Source organism: Anas platyrhynchos, chromosome 4 (assembly GCF_047663525.1).
Source record: "Anas platyrhynchos isolate ZD024472 breed Pekin duck chromosome 4, IASCAAS_PekinDuck_T2T, whole genome shotgun sequence".
NCBI classification, from domain to species: domain Eukaryota; kingdom Metazoa; phylum Chordata; class Aves; order Anseriformes; family Anatidae; genus Anas; species Anas platyrhynchos.
In genome coordinates, this window is record NC_092590.1 from 73,503,462 (window position 1) to 73,510,843 (window position 7,382).

The following is a 7,382-nucleotide window of genomic DNA, read 5'->3' on the forward strand; positions in this document are numbered from 1 at the left end:
TTTTGCCACTCTTTGCAAAAAAAAAAAAATAAAGCCTTAGCGGAGGGATGGACACTGTGCTTCAATCGGTGTTGTTTGAAATGTCTTTCATTTATTAACATTCTTGCTGAAGCTGAACATTAGTTCCACTTTATCAGGAATATAATGCAGCTGCATTTTCTGGACGGGAGCACCACCAGAAATATGTTAACTATATAGTCAACAGCTATGCCTTGTTTACTCTTATGCGTAAAGCCATACGGAAACAATCCTCCCAGGAAATCTTTATTTTTTCTCTCTCTCCTTTTATGTATGTAAATAAAAATAACAGGAGAAGCTGGCCTGGGATGCTGGCTGAGAGTCGGGTGGCAGGAGCTTGCTTTTGCTCAGGGTTTGTTGAGAAACTCTCTGATTCCCCCAGGGGCAGACTGGGCTGCTCTGGTACAGCAGAGGGAAGGTGCATCAGTCCCCATTCATCCCTCGGTGCCTTCACCCTAGGATGTTCCTCCCGAAGACCCAGCAAACACACCGTGATGGCTCAGCCCTGGTGTTCCCTCCTGGGGGATCTGCTGGCTCAGAGATGGGTCCCCGTGGGCACAGGGCTTGGAGACCACAACGAGGAGGGCAGCTCCAGAATGGGTTTCCATGAGCTCACGGGGGAAGTCTTGGACCTTCAGCTGCTCAGATGTTCGCCTTGTCTTGGTGCTGTGCTCATTGCTTCATCCAGCAGTGCTGGGGTGGAGAGCCACAGGTGGAGATTCACAGGAGGACAAATCCTGATGGACCCGGGGAGCGCTGCCTGCTTGCCCACAGCCTGAAGGAGACAGCTGCAAAATCCACAGCAGCGTGACAAGCTGTAGGCAACAAGGCAGAGCCTCCATCCTGCCCTCCCCAGGCACAGGCAGGGTTAAATATTAACCCCAGGGCTGGGAGACAACCCCTTCAGCCCCCACCGCCATCCCCACGTAAAGGGAAGAGCAGAGAGCACACTAAGGAGCCCTGGAAATATGTAAGGAGCTGCCAGGATCTGCTGCCAAACACTTTTATCTTTAGACAAAGATAAATCTGTTGCTTACTTAACCCAGCCTTTACGAAACTCGCAGCTCTGGGTTTCCAAAATAACAGGAGCAGAGTGGAGCTGGCTGGTGTCCTGGTGAGCAGCAGATGCACACAGGGCAGTGAAAAGGTGACAACGGGTCTCACCAGAGAAATGGCTGGAGAGTAAATCATTTGTCAGGGAAATTAATAAGGATTTAACCTCCGCGGGCTGGAGAACTTACCTGCTCTTGTCCCTGCAAAGTGCAGGTGTCTGTATTCTTAAGAGAGCAATTAGGATGTATGGTTAATAATGAAGAACAAAAAAGCTGCTGCTTGCAGCGTGCAATCCCAAAAGAGCAGAAATGTGCCGTGAGTGTGTACCAGGGTGGCCCCAAGGTCATGAGGAAGATGACAGCGATGCTCACCAAACTGCCACCGTTTTATTATCACCAAATAAAAGATGCTCCCCATTTTTTATTTTATTTGAAAGAGGCTTTTATTCACAGTGTGCACTATGGTGGGGTCCAACAGAGAAATGAATGGCACCCGTGGGGTTTTGGTGTCAAGCTGCGAGGTGAGGGTGTGAGTTTGGGACCTGTCTTGTCCCTCATGTTCAGGTCAATCACTTGTTTTTTTTGGGGGGGAGTGTTTTTTTTTGGGAGGGAGTGTTTTTTTTGGGGGGGAAGTGGTGCTGCAAAAACATTGCAAGTATGGATTGGTAACAGCAGCTCCCTATTTAGCTATAAAACTCACTATTCACAGTAAATTCCCTTTTTTATTCTTAATGCTAGAGTTATTATCTGGCAAGAATATAGCCCCTTCCTCTGCCACCCGTGACCCAGGCTGAACCTGTTTGCCCATGTTATTGTGCTGGTGTAATTCAGTGGAAAAGAGATTGGATTAAACAGGCAGCTCCGGAGGAGTAAATAAAAGGAACATGCTTTAAAGAGTAAATAGACAAGCCCGGGTAGAATAGAATAACTCCTGGCGGTGCTAAATCAAAGGGAAAATAATGCCCTCACTAAAATCTGAACAGGGTTTGTAAGGAAGGGCAGCCCACAAAACTGGATGATCCGTGCATGTGCAGACCCCTTCCAAAGAGAAGTGCGGGGACAGCCGGGTTAGCTCCCGGTAAATCCTCAGCGAGTCCAGCCCAAATCTGTTTAGCAGCAGAAATCCTTTTTTTCTCCTCACTGCCAGCCCTGCAGTTCAGCCTGGGCTGGCGGGTCGAGTCCTCGGCTTCACCTCCCTTTCGCCTTTGATGCTGCTCCAGCGAAGTCGAGAGCGTGTCTGAAGGCAGCAGTGGGATTTCGCTAGCACGGGGGATCCTCCAGGAGCAGCCAGCAGCTCTCCCTGGCCAGCAGCACCACGTCCCGGGGCAGGAGAGGGCTGGGAAGGTCTGACGCTTTCTGGCAGCCTCAGCACGCGGATCCCCGCTTTGGGAATGCTTCCCCAATGGCATCAGTCAGCCCAGCTGTAAAGGCAATTGATCCGTCTTGCTCCATGGGCTCTTTTACCCCTAGCAAAAAGCTGTGATGTGGAGCTCACAGCGATCCCGTCCCACTCTCGGGTGCTCTGCACCCCTCCAGAGAAGGGAGGCACTCTCCTCTCCAGAACCACAGTGAGAAAAAAAGCTTTTGGCAAGCCCAGGGGCTGATCCCAGTTCTGTCCGTACCTGTGTAACCCAAGCAGGGCCCCAGTCCGTCTCCATCCTTCTGCTGCGTTGGCCTGCAGAGCTAATAGGGGAAAAAAAAATTAATACCAACTCTCAACCGAATATATGAGCAGCAAACCTCCGGGTGGGGTAAAGCGTATGTGGAGTCACTTTTCGGAGCTGGCATCCTCCTTTTCACACAATGGCATTAGGTAAAGCACACTGTGAATGACTCTGGGACATTTGTTTCCCATCAGCTGCAGAGGAAATCCCCTGCGCTTGCAAGGTGAGAGTCCTTCCCATGGGAAAGCAGGACGGTAAGTCTGGAAGCTGAAAACCAAGTTCTCTGCCTCATTTCTGCAGAGATTCTCGTGTCAGAGCTGAAAAGATGAATTGTGGCAATGTGTAAGAGAGCTCAGCTTGCCCATTGGGGATACATTACCTCTCCTCTGCTAGCAAGGGGATGGGAATCATCATTTCAGTTGAAAACAGAAATACAAGTGTACAAAGACTAAATATAAAAGGTTTTATATGAACATTTTCCTAACCATAATCCAAATGTCTTCTCCCTAAATCACTTGCTAATAAGGAAAGGATATGAACATGTGAACATTTTGGGATCCTGGATTCAATGAGATGCACAGATCACAGACACAACCATCCCTGCTTCAGCCTAGCACATGATGCGAATAAATGGAGAGCAGAAACTATACATATTGTAAAGTTATACAGTGCAAAAGAATTCTTCAAGGAATACCACATCCTGAGTCTTACACAAGGAAATCCAGACCAGGCATTGTGGAAAAAATTAATACATTTCAGTGTCAGGCAGAATTATGAGGCTGATCAAGCTGAATAATCCAAGGTGCATAATCTCCGGGGTATTTTCCTACAAAGTGGAGTAAGTGTGAGCCTGTCACGCAATCCAGCACCAAGGAGCAGGACTTGGCTTACAGACACAGAAGTCACCTGCAAGAAAAGTTCTCTGGGGCTTCGCTTCAGAAGAGAGACAAAAGCAAAAAGAGAATTAAAGCCGCAGCTCAGCTCTTCCAAGTCACTGACCACGATGCCTGGTGGGGAGATCCATGCTGGTTAGTGCACTGGGTGCGCAGCTCTCTGAATCCCCATGCAAAGCCACGGGAGCACCCTGCTTTCACCAGCCTTCACCCCCTCAAAGGCAACCAGTCCCAGAGTCTCTCTGTGTTTACTTCTGGGCAAGATTTTGTCCCAAAGCATGTTTTCCTGGCAAAGACGCAGGTCATGCTCATGTTGATGCCATTCCCAAGATACACAACAAGCTGTGCCTTCTGAGCAGTGCTTCAGGAGGGACTTCAAGTTGGGCTGTGAGGGATTTGAGTGCAGGAAGTAGGTCTGCATGGCTTGAAAGCCAGGAGGGCAGAAAAGAGCAGCATCCTCCTGCAGAAACACAAAGCTTGGGCCATGAAAAATGGCTTGTCAAGGGAATGTGGAACAGGAGGGCATTTGAGCTTGTGTCTGTGGGTAGAAAATAAGAAGATCCTTCTTCCTTAATCAGAAAAACTTGGTTGCTAGCATCTATGTGCTTGTATAATTACTTTGACTAAACAGATTCATGCTTTACTGAAGACAGAACCCAAGAAGACTCATATGGCATGGATGAAGACATCTTAATTATTAGTACTTACTTTTGCACGGCTTTCAGAAATGTGCTGGGGCTAAATGGTTAAAACATGTTTTTTGGATCTAAGTTAAGCTTTCGTGTCACCCAAAAGTGACACAAAACTTAAAGTGGAGGAGAGGTTATATTATAACATTTCTGACAGGTCCATCTGAAGACGCAGTGGCACTATGGTACATTAATGAACTCCAACAGCGTGGTCCTCCAACAAGCCTGGGAAGTCTTTCGTTCTTAGGCTAAGCCTTTTGCCATCTAATAAGGGCTTTTTGAACTTTTCTCTTGATCTTCTTCACCTGGGGTTGAGAATGTGAAAATTGACCTTGTCTGTTTTCATCCATCTGACGTTGGCACTCAGAGAAAATGAAACCTCCCTGTATCCAACCCAGGGCAGGCTGATTTGCTTCTTCTGTCTTTTTGTTTCCTTCTGGAAGCAGAATTAAAAATGTAAAACCACACTTAGTATGGGTACAACCCTGTGAGAAAGAGAATGCAGGTTCTAAAACAAGGTGCTCTGGTACTCCCATCCCCTCGAGGTTCCTTTGGTGCCAGCCTCTACATTGATATTGTGGACTTAATCAGAAGCCAAGGCCCCACTGCACTGTGCAGGAAGGCACATCATGGAGAAGAGTTTTCAGGCATTATTCTGTAGGAATCCATCCAGGGCACAGCTGAGTCTCACCCTGGTTTCCTAATGGGGATAACTGGGATCAATGGGGTCTTGTGCATCAAAACAGTGAACCATGGTCTCGGAGCAATTGAACACCGTGGTGTTACAGCCCTGACAAAACTGGAAGCCACGTTGCTTCAGAGTTAAACACAAACTTGAATGCTGGCATGGCTCAGATGTTTCTATGAATAAACCGCATACTTCAGAAGTTCAGTTCTGTTTTTCCAATCAACAGAGAACTAAATGTTTTCAATGTTCTTGAAACGATTTAAAGTGTGCAAAAAGCACCCAAATCCTTACTCAGGGAAAGCTAGTAAAAAAAAAAAAAAAACAAAAAAAAAAAAACACAAGGAAATTGAGGTGTTTGGAAATGCAAGCTGAAACACCACTGTGTAAAGTTGTGATGTCCCCAGCCTTACATGCATAAAGCTAGGGTCATTTTTGGGTGCATCAGTTCTTAGGCTTGTGTAAGAAGCTGTTGTCATGTAGATACATAAGGTTGTCATATAGATATATAGTAGGCTGGTCACTCTAAGCATGTTAGTACCACTCATAAATTAAATCTCACAGTCTCCTGCTTCACTGATCTCTGAGCACCTCCTTTTCATGGAGAAGCAAGATGCAAGGACCAGTTCAGTCACTTGGCTGAGCTTTCTTGGTCAACTGCAGCTCTGGAGCTCAGATTCCCGGTGCTTCCAAATTAATCCTAGTACTTTTGGGCACTTCTCATTAGAAAAAAAAAAAAAAATAATAATAATAACAACAATAATAATAAAGAGCACAGTAAGGTGTGAAAACAAGCCTGCCTGCAACACCCTCCTGCAGGAGACATCTCCCAGCCCCAGAGCACCATATCTGAAGGACTTTGCCACCAAGGACATACCCAGCACAGAGCATGTGTAAACCAGATGTCAGCCCTTGTCCTCTCGCTGCCAGTTCAGATGTCAATCACGTGCAGGCTCCTGATTTATAGCAGGCCATGCCACCACTCCTGTGAGCTGGAAGTGAGAATGCCTGCGTGAAGCCCCGGATGCCACCTCCGAGCGCGGGACGCATGGTGTGAAAGTGCCTCTTAACAATGCCATCCCTGTAGGTGTAGGGCAAGTGGCTGACACCACCGCCCCCTAACAAGGGGACTTTGCACGAAGAGTAAATGTGAAGCACGTGAGCTAAGGCTGGCAAAACGCTGGTCAGGGATGAGCTGCAGACAAGGAATTTGGCTCAGAGTCCAAACTTTTCCGAAGGTCAGGAGCACTTGAGCCTGTTGGAGACAGAAGCTCTCAGAAAGTCACCATGGGACATGTCTACTGTGGGTTTCTACTGCTTACATGAGCACATTCCCCTCCCAACAACCTCATCTTCCTCTTCCCCTCCCATGAACCACCCCACTGTCCTCACACGTTCTCATTGCCTTGCTTTAGTTGCTATCAAGTCTAGGAAAGCTCTACAGGTGCTTCTCAGCTTTGCACTTGTAGCCCCACACCCCCGTCAATCTGCAGAATAAAACCACTGTCCTTTTCCTTGCTTTTTGGCATTTTGTTTTGTTGTGTTTCATTTGCTGCTTCATTCCTCCTTTCTGCTTCTCCCTTCCATCCTACTTCCAAGCCTCTGCTTAAGAGGATCCCCTCTAAACCCACATGAAAAGGAATTGATAGCTTCATCCCAGTTTGTTCTGAGGATAATCTAGGAGACTACATGTTCATACAGGCTATAGGAACTGTTTTTTGCTAATCAGTTTGCCCCAGAATTAGTAGGTAAAAGAGAAAGGGAGAGATAAACTCTGCCAAGTCTTAATTGTGGGTGAGTAACAGATGTGTGGTTTAGCCCTCTGCAGCTGAACCCTCTGGGTGATGCAGAGACATCCAGCTGAGCTCCATCAGAGGCAGCGTGACACCACCTTGCTTCTTACATCTGATGCTGATCTGGTCAGCACACAGCTATTTGATTTCCAGGGCAAGGTCAAAAGCTTTTGTCAGGATCCATGCACTTATAAGTCCTCTGAGACCCAGAAGTGCTAGGGAAGATAAGGAAAGATGGGTAAGAAGCTCTGCAAACAGTTTCCCAGACTTTCTGGGAGGGCTGATCATCACCCCAGACTGCAGGCATGTCTCCGTTGTGTTCCAGTGCATCCCATAACCTCCTCACTTTCTGTCAATATCCAACTATTCCCTCCCCACACTTTCTCAGATAATGGAAGCATGATTATACGCTGAATATGCCAAAATCTACTTTTGTTTCTTCTTTTCTTATCCACGTCTCCCTCTTAGCTGGTAAGTGCTGCACAACCTCTGTTTTGCCATGTATAGCAGTAGTGTGTGAATAATAAATAACAATGATATGCTTTCAGCTGGAAAATAAACCCCATATGTGTCCTCAAGTCTCTCTTT

General features: G+C 47.0%; 1 long non-coding RNA gene across 2 annotated transcripts; it reads right to left on the reverse strand.

Moving 5' to 3' along the window:
• Positions 1–1,397: 1,397 nt before the first annotated feature.
• LOC106015914 (uncharacterized) lies at positions 1,398–6,722 on the reverse strand. 2 transcript variants are annotated; one of them, XR_011809281.1, is made up of 3 exons: positions 5,879–6,722; positions 5,564–5,707; positions 1,398–5,305 (listed from the first exon to the last, which is right to left on the reverse strand). It is a non-coding gene; the product is annotated as an uncharacterized lncRNA (long non-coding RNA). The 2 variants fall into 2 exon arrangements; XR_005265676.2 differs by having other exon boundaries at positions 5,564–5,717; positions 5,879–6,721.
• Between the last annotated feature and the right edge of the window lie 660 nt (positions 6,723–7,382).